The sequence below is a fragment of the Clupea harengus genome, chromosome 17, assembly GCF_900700415.2.
Source record: "Clupea harengus chromosome 17, Ch_v2.0.2, whole genome shotgun sequence".
Taxonomy (NCBI): domain Eukaryota; kingdom Metazoa; phylum Chordata; class Actinopteri; order Clupeiformes; family Clupeidae; genus Clupea; species Clupea harengus.
In genome coordinates this window covers 15,418,347-15,428,150 of record NC_045168.1, presented here as the reverse complement: position 1 = coordinate 15,428,150, position 9,804 = coordinate 15,418,347, and the positions used below count along the sequence as shown (strand labels likewise).

General features: G+C 41.2%; 1 long non-coding RNA gene across 1 annotated transcript; it reads right to left on the bottom strand.

Moving 5' to 3' along the window:
- Positions 1-5,661: 5,661 nt before the first annotated feature.
- On the bottom strand, positions 5,662-7,352 carry LOC116224388. Its single transcript, XR_004165556.2, has 4 exons — positions 6,527-7,352; positions 6,290-6,444; positions 6,025-6,112; positions 5,662-5,930 (listed from the first exon to the last, which is right to left on the bottom strand). It is a non-coding gene; the product is annotated as an uncharacterized LOC116224388 (long non-coding RNA).
- Positions 7,353-9,804: the final 2,452 nt, after the last annotated feature.

Here is a 9,804-nt window from a genome sequence, read left to right as displayed (position 1 = left end):
GGCTTACTTTTGCTTGGGTCTTGTTGGGCTGTTAGTCAGGGTGGGCAGAGGAGGGTGAGACAGACACAGGGTGGCCAGAGGAGGGGGAGACAGGAAGCAGGGTGGCCAGAGGAGGGGGAGACAGGAAGCATAATGACTGGTCAGCATCTCTCCATACATGTCCACAGCTCTCTATGACTCACTTCATGTTAACTTCTGAGAGTGTTTCTCTCTAACAAGCACACACACACAAACACACACACACACACGAACAGACACCGTCTGACAAGCAGCACTCTGCTGGGAGAAATGGCATGCAGTACTTTCTCATTTCAGAAGGGCATTGTGTGTGTGTGTGTGTGTGTGTGTTCAGAGTGAGAGCTCTCTCCGTTTGACAAGTGAACACTCAGGGTTGGAGTGATGAATGTTCACACCCCCTGAGAAAAATGACATGAAAATATTACCTCTGCTCATGGGGGAAATATTTCAGCGTTTGCCGCCGTAGACACATTTGCATTGAGCCTTGATGTTTTTATGCAGCCATTTCAGTGCTGATTGAGCTAAATTGGTGACATCAATCAAAGCTGCCTTGAAAGGATGGCTGTCACATCGCTCCACTGTACTTTCAGATTTCTGCTCTTGTTCAGCATCTATGGGAATAAGTTATTTTAACAATCCCCACAATTACCGCAGATGTATTACAGCTAGCCAATCACCGCTGGGGAGGGATTATTACTCCGTCTCTGTGCTGTGAGACAGAAGGGTATCTGTAATTAGCATGATTTAACCCAATAAGTAATATCTGTAATTAGCATGATTTAACTGAATAAGTAATATCTGTAATTAGCATGATTTAACTCAATAAGTAATATCTGTAATTAGCATGATTTAACTCAATAAGTAATATCTGTTATTAGCATGATTTAACTCAATAAGTAATATCTGTAATTAGCATGATTTAACCCAATAAGTAATATATGTTATTAGCATGATTTAACTCAATAAGTAATATCTGTAATTAGCATGATTTAACTCAATAAGGAATATCTGTAATTAGCATGATTTAACTCAATAAGTAATATCTGTAATTAGCATGATTTAACTCAATAAGGAATATCTGTAATTAGCATGATTTAACTCAATAAGTAATATCTGTTATTAGCATGATTTAACTCAATAAGTAATATCTGTAATTAGCATGATTTAACACAATAAGGAATATCTGTAATTAGCATGATTTAACTCAATAAGTAATATCTGTAATTAGCATGATTTAACTCAATAAGTAAACCGTCTCCATTCAAGTCTTCATTCGTTTCTGTGCATGTATTTTATTTTATCTTATCTTATCTTATTTTATTCTATTTTATTTTATTTTTGATTTATTGTCAATGTTATGTTTGATATATATACACGTTAATGCCTTTTTCTTAGGTTGCATAGCCTTTTTCACTCTAGCAGGGGGACTGCCAATGGAAACTAGCCTTTTGGCTATAATTGGGTGCATTTACATTTTAATGTTCATGAATGTACACTGTCCCTCTTGATCAAATAAACAAATTGATTGATTGATTGTATGCAGTGATCACTTGTTAAAAAACAGTGGAAACCGCAGGAGGACACTAAGCTGCCCTACAACCAGTGCCTTCAATGCTGGCTCTCTCCATTCTATCTTCTGTTAGTTTTGTATGTATCACATATATACCTTCTCTTATGGTTCATGGAGTCCTGTATGAATCACATATATACCTTCTCTTATGGTTCATGGAGTCCTGTATGAATCACATATATACCTTCTCTTATGGTTCATGGAGTTTTGTATGTATCACATATATATCTTCTCTTATGGTTCATGGAGTCCTGTATGTATCATGTACATATGCCACATGTAGGCTAATATGTTTTCACCCCGACACATGTATGAATCCATCCATATGATTCTCTCTTCTTCTTCTCAGCCCCCGCCCCCCCACCCACTCCCTTTTTTCTCCAGTTGATAGAAGCTGTTCACTGAGTGTTAAATCAGTGGTGAGAGCACTGGTGAAAATGAGCTTTCTGTGCCACTTCAGTGACAAGACTAACACAGGAGAATAGAGGAGAGGAGAGGAGCGGAGAGTGAGAACACATCCATTAGTTCAGCTCTATGCTTCTGTTACTTGAGCAAACTTGTTGGGAGAGTGTTTTATGGTTCCTGCTTCTGTTACTTGAGCAAACTTGTTGGGAGAGAGCTTGATGGTTCCTGCTTCTGTTACTGGAGCAGACTTGTTGGGAGAGTGTTTTATGGTTCCTGCTTCTGTTACTTGAGCAAACTTGTTGGGAGAGAGCTTGATGGTTCCTGCTTCTCTTACTGGAGCAGACTTGTTGGGAGAGTGTTTTATGGTTCCTGCTTAGCTGCTGGATTGTTCAGGATGGCTTTGCTTTGCTTTGCCACTTCAGGGACTCTGTGGATCTCAGCTGTCATAACACTTCTGCTTATCATAGCAGCCATGCAGGTGATGAGGGCTTTACTCACATTATGTCTCTCTCTCCCTCTCTCTCTCTCTCTCTCTGTGTGTATGTCTCCCTCTCTCTCTCTCTCTCTGTCTCCCTCTTTCTCTCCCTCCCTCTCTCTGTTTTCTATCTCTGTGTCTCCCTCTCTCTCTCTCCCTCCCCCCTCTCCCTCCCTCTCGCTCTCTCTCTCTGTGTCTCCCTCTCTCTCTCTCTGTGTGTGTATGTCTCCCTCTCTCTCTCTCTCCCTCCCTCTCGCTCTCTCTCTCTGTGTCTCCCTCTCTCTCTCTCTCTCTGTGTATGTCTCCCTCCCTCTCTCTCCCTCTCTCTCTCTGTCTCCCTCTACCCCCCCCCTCTCTCTCTATCTCTGTGTGTCTCCCTATTTCCTCCCTGATAAAGGAGTAGCTTATTCCAGCCTCAGCAAACTGGACATTCTAACTCTGACTGACAAGACTGAAGAGTAAAAGACAGTATTACTGCCTCTTTCCATCAGATCGGCCCCCTTTAAAAATAGATCCATAATATAACGTACTGGGTGAATCTACAGTAGATTACAGATTTAAGTCGCCGTATTAGCCGTATTTATACGTAAGTATTTAGCAGTTTATCTAAAGCATCTTTTAATTCATATTACATATTATACATATATAATTTAACCTTACTTTACTGTAAGTAACTTAATCATTCAGCAAAATAACAGAACACATGTCCATCCCTGACCAAAGATGGACAGTTCACTTCACTTGGTCCCCGGACGCTACAAGCTGCCCACTGCTCCTGGGGGGGTCCTTGAGGAAGGACGGTCCAGGATGGGAAAAAGCAGAAAATGAATTCACTGCGACCTCAGGCCTACCTGCGTGTGTGTGTGTGTCCTGTGTCGCCTCCATATATGCACGTGTGTGTTCCAGTGTGTCTTGTGTGCCATTAAAAACCTGACAAAGGTCTTAATTATATTATAATTATAATTATTATAAATGATATATTATATTATAATTGGAAGGTTGCTAGTTCGATCTTGCACCATCAGTGTGTGAATGGGTAGATGTGTGCGTGTGTGTGTGAATGGGTATGTGTGTGTGTGTGTGTGTGTGTGTGTGTGTGTGTGTGTGTGTGTGTGTGTGTGTGTATGTGTGTGTGAATGGGTAGATGTGTGATGCATCGGTGAAGCGCTTTCTAATGAGTAGAATAGCAATATATAATGCAGTCCATTACATATAAAGCACAATGACTAATTGCTACCACTATTACTACTATTACTACTACTACTGCTACTACTACTACTAATAATAATAATAATTAAAACAATAGTTTTAAATGGTGATGTACAGAGACATCATTATCTGTAGCTGTATCTGTTCACCCAACAAAATGATCTGCACCTGTATCTGTGTTAAGATAGAAGAGCGGACGTGGGCGTGGTTTATACAGGAAGTCACGGTATTTTCCAACCTAATATTCATTGTCAATGCAATTGTTGTGCCTTCGAAGCATTCAATTGGTTTAACATTGGCATGTAATTAATTGATAAACTTTAGTGTAAAATATCACGATAGAAAATGTCTCATACACAACCAAATTAAACCCACCCATCTACTGTAGCTCCAAAACAAACACAACACAGGGCGGCCTGTACAGAGACATGGCGGTCTGGCGGCGACAAACATGCATAAGGAAAAGAGAATGAAAGTTGACACGGCAACATTTAGACACAATTTTTTGATTCCACACATATCTGCAGGTGAAACTGTTGTTCCTTCTCTGAGATTCTTGGATTCTCTATTGATGAAAGGCAGAAGTGCAAAAGCATTTTAAGTCACATAAATAAATGAAAGCAGAAATCCAGTGGGAGGATGAAAGAGTGTGTGTGTGTGTGTGTGTGTGTGTGTGTGTGTGGTCTGCAGGATATGCCTGATCCATCTCAGCATGTTCCATCATCACAGTCTCCACATGCTGCAGAGGCACTTCCTGTGTGTTTTAAACTAAACAAAGTCTTCTTTATTCAATACAAACACACACAAACGTGAACACACACCCATACAAACACACACAACGTGAACACACACCCATACAAACACACACAAACGTGAACACACACCCATACAAACGTGAACACACACCCATACAAACACACAAAAACGTGAACACACACCCATACAAACATATACAAACGTGAACACACACCCATACAAACATATACAAACATGAACACACACCCATACAAACATATACAAACGTGAACACACACCCATACAAACATATACAACCGTGAACACACATAATACAAAAATAATAAGCAGGTAAACACTTACTTGATGATGAAAGGTCAGTTTATCTACTTAAAAATTATTTTGGATTGTTTCTGCTGAGGTCACTGCACCCTAACAGCTGTCACACTAGTGAGGTCACTGCACCCAGTCACACTAGTGAGGTCACTACACCCTAACACCATTCACACTAGTGATGTCACTGCATCTAACACCATTCACATTTATGAGGTCACTGCACCCAGTCACACTAGTGAGGTCACTGCATCTAACACCAGTCACACTAGTGAGGTCACTGCACCCTAACAGCTGTCACACTAGTGATGTCACTGCACCCCAACAGCTGTCACACTAGTGATGTCACTGCACCCTAACAGCAGTCACATTAGTGAGGTCACTGCACCCTAACAGCAGTCACATAGTGTGGTCAATGATGTGAGTCTTGGTTGCATAGTAACCTGGTTGTGTTTGTCTGCGCTGGCGTGTTTCCCTCCCATGAGTCTCCCATGCTGGGTGTGGGCTGCACAAACACACTCAGACACAAACGTAGTGGATCTCTTCAGTAGGTCTTGGTTTAATAACAAAAATCACATGCAGACCCTCGGAGTAATTACAGTTGTTCAGAGAAAACCTGGTGTGATAAATAATGCTGGTGAAAAGTGTAAAGTGTGTGAAAAATAAAAGTAATCTACGACAATAAGACAAGGGGCCATGTTTGTCTGTCAGCTACCTGCTATGAGCATATAGGGCTCGTGTGTGTGTGTTTGTGTGTGTGTGTGTGTGTGGTATTGTATTGGATATCACTTGTGCTGTGTTGGTCTGCATTATGGTACAGTATTAAATACATCTAAAGCTTTAATAAAGACAATCAATCACGCTCAAAGAAAATAAAACTTGTCCCGCACAATCTAATGACACACACACACGCATATACCCACACACCCAATCACACTGACACACACACAAAAGTAATTCAGTCCACACACATATGCACACAAAACACCACATATGCCCATAAACGTTAGTGAGAACATTAAAGGTTGCAAGGTTCTCTGAGGACTTCTGGCCACACAAGTGAAAATCAAGGTAGCCATGAAACTGACCAAGGCGATGGCTGTGCCAGTTTTGGCCTTGTCACAGTCATCAAATGAAGATGAAGCAACTCTCTTCGTTCCATGTTCTTCCATGTCTGTGTCATGTCTGTCAAGATAAAAAGGAGAAACTGTAAAAACCTCTCAGGCAAAACTGGGAATGCTGGAAGTGATTCGGAGACTTTGAGAGATGGCAGACTTACTGTGTGTGTGACCTGCAGAAAGTCGAAGACCCATCTGAGACTGTGCCATGCCCACGGGTCTCACATCTTGTATCAGAATAGGCTGTACCTGTGTGTGTGTGTGTGTGTGTGTTAAATGAGTCACACCAAGGACTACCTTAACCATCTATGCAAGCCATTTTTCTAAACCCTTACAATAAAAGTATATTTTTTGAACACCATGACTACGCAGACACTGTTTAACACACTCGTCACACACTCTAATGTCTGTGGAGAATGAACACACCTTTCTCTTTGACGTACTGCTCTGGTGAGCACTTGGTGTGTTCCACAGCTCTTAGGCAGCCATCTTTGATGGGGTCAGTACACCAGTGACCTTCCAGAGGCTCACAGAGTGTGTCTGATGTTGGGCTACACTTCCTCCTAACCTTTAACCCGCTTCTGTTGGAACCAAAGACAAGTTTAACAGAATCAAACGGATAAACCGCAGGTTTTCTCAGCATGAATGTAAGAGTTCACGTACTTGAGTCACAGACTGTGCAGGACTTGCACCGCAGCAGTCCATTTTCCTCATCTGTAAACGTTGTAGTGGGACATTGTTCACAAACCGTTGGGCTGGACTTCTCACAGTGTCTGACCACATAGGATCCTGCAATCAGGTATAAAGACATTAGAGTGTGGAGACCATACCTTAACACAATACGTCCAAACAGCATACATATACAGTTTGTTCATGTGTACTGCATCCATATGCATTCACTTGACACTGTTAACTAAGCCATGTTTTAGAATAATAAAGGTCAAGGACTGGTATTTAGCAGACACTTTTCTCCAAAGCGACATACAGGCAATCTGCAGTGATCGGCCGTTTGCAAAGCAGTGTTACGGGGGAGTGATGTGCAGAACTCACACGTACGACTCTGACACAGAGATAAATGAGAGAAGTGGAAACTTTACTTAACAGGGGTCGGTACATGGGCAGTGAGTCTAATATCCAAGCAAACAATCAGAGGCAAAAGGGTAATCCGTAAAACAGGCAGAGGTCGGCAACACAGGGAAATCAATAAACATGGAAAACTATGATAACAATGATCGCTAGAAACGCATAGAACCCAGGGAAAAGACAACGGAAATACAATGACGAGAACGCAACAAGACAGGAACACATGGACTATATACAATCGATAATCAGGGACAGGTGAAAACAATCAAGGCGGACCAGACAATCAACAAGGCGGGGCACACACAGGGCGTGAGGAGTCTGAAACGAGGAGACATGAGTAAACAAACACAACACAAAACCGAAGAACACATGAAAACAAAAGGAAAACTAACTAAGAAACAGGACGGGGCTTAACAAGCATTCGCGTTCAGTAATCCATCCCTGGTAGCAACCCATTACTTGCTGACTTCAATGCAGTTTCCATTAAATGACTGGACTACATGTGGAATGATATGAAAGATGTGAAGTAGAAGCACAAAACCCTTTGCCAATGGCAGCAGTAAACGTTGGGGTGGCCCATTCAAATCAATGGAACCTTTTGCAAAATTCTGAGGAGCCGGCGGGCCGATCTGGCCCGCGGCCGCGGTCCCTGGTCTACAGGGACGATCACCAGAACCTCTTCAATCACAACTATATCTTTGAGATCTGTTTCGCGGCACTACTCTCGTGAGAAGTTATGATCACCTGATTAGTCAGCACGGCAACTAGTTTGCTCGTTTATGTACTTAGTGGTGGATGTTGGACTGCATTTTCACTTAGTTTGTCAGTGACTTGCAGCAAAGTATCACAAACATACAAAACGTGTCTGATTTTGCTGGCTATGCGGGATTTTAACCCTGTGCTGCCTGCATTCTTCTAGTAAACCCATAAACGGCATTCTGACTCTAGAGGTGTTCTTATCGACACACCAGTGCGACACCACCATACCCGAAGCACACCCTTTACAGTCATTGTTAATCAGTTACTAGTTTTGTCAATATTATCAGTCTTCTTGTTGACTGTACATTACCTCACTGCCTCACTACACGAGGAATAGTGAAAGCAGCTGATGTTTGCATGCAGTATATGCAGTTTTTCATATCATACCATCTTATTGGTGTTGTATTCTTTTCACAGTCTGTTTCCTGTTTAAGTCTTCCAGCCCCAAGCTGCCCCGTGGTATTTTTGGTATTGGTGGTATTTTGATTAATATATTTTAAAATCTCTGCAAGTTTTTGTCCTAAAAACATAAAACTAACACCCACAGCAACATTGAACCCCTTTCTTTTAAAATATGTAAAGTTTGAAACTAAAATATAAATAATCACTTTGTAAGGACAATATAACGAATCCCTTGTACATTTCAGCCTCTAAGTGAGGTTTCGACCCTCCCATTAGCAAATGACAACTATTCATATGATAAGGGAATGGTAATTCAGTGATCACTATTGGGTCATGATGTGTCAAGAAAACCTGTAGGGGGTAGTGGGCCACAGACATTCCAGGCCCATTACGTCATGGCCATTGTCTTTGACCGAGGTGTCCCAGAATGTTCACACCTTTCTTATCAATATGCATAGTGGTCTAAGTGAAGAAAAGTGTAATTTTCTAAATGACTTATAATTAGTATAGAAACCACACACACTTTCTGAATGCTAAACTCACCTATGTGGAGCAAACACCTAAAGTATGTTTACAGGGCTCAGAGTAAAAAAGAAAACTTCCAGAATATTAACAATGTGTTTTTGTACAAAGTCTGAGGACCTCTAAAACTAGATTTCATTTTAGTGTCTTTAGATTTCATTTTAATAAAAAACTTTTTTTACTACATTCCATTTACTCTCATTTTATTATTGCCGAGGTGTTCTAGAGTATAATCATAAATACCACTTTTGCCTCATGGTTTTTAGTTAGGTGAAATATACAAAAATATCACGCATGGCCAGGGCTGTAGTGGTAAAATTAGAGGTGGGTAAATTATGAATTTTGTGATATGACAGACCTCGACGCCAAGCAACGCAACACAAAGCGTTGCGACTGTAAGGCTGTCCTGGCTATATTCCATTATGTTATCAGTTACAGTCATATTTAATCAATGACAGTGAATACATGTGTTTGTAGTTTATTACATTTCAAGAAAACAGTAAAGAAAAGTATGTGTAGGCAAAAGAAAGGACCTCTATAGGACCTGATCTGTGCTATAAATGTATTTTCTGCCTGATTCCAATCATTGCGAGCATTTTTATAATCAAAATCGCTGAATTTGCGCATGTCCTGTTCAAACTGACACGAGACAGTGAGACGGTGAGGCAGCGACGAGCTGTGCCTCATCTCAGATTGCGCAATCCCTCACAAACTGGGTTGAGCGCATGCGTAGAACCTACTTAGTCTTGCTGATCTGACATAAAACCGCAGTGAAAACACACGGAGAGGAGGAAAACAGTACCTCTGCCTCACCGGTCGGGTTTATGCTTGTTCTGCTGTTGCTCTTCTTCTACATTTATATTTGACCTTGGAATATGGAATATTCTATATCTAAGCTAAAACATTTAACTTAGCAATTCACTTAGCTATGTCCAACTGGCTTGCAAAGAATCTGTCTACAATTTTCAATTCATTAGCCTAATCTACAGCGATATGCGTGAGGATAATTACTCATGCATCTTCAATTGCTGAAAGAATTTACATTGTATTAGGCCTATAAAACCTAAAATGGGACCGGGAAGGCTAGCTTGTTACCTGCATCATCGTATTTGCAAGCACGTTAATAAAAGAGCGTGTCCCTGTCTCAATGCGATGCTGTCCGAACCAAAACAACG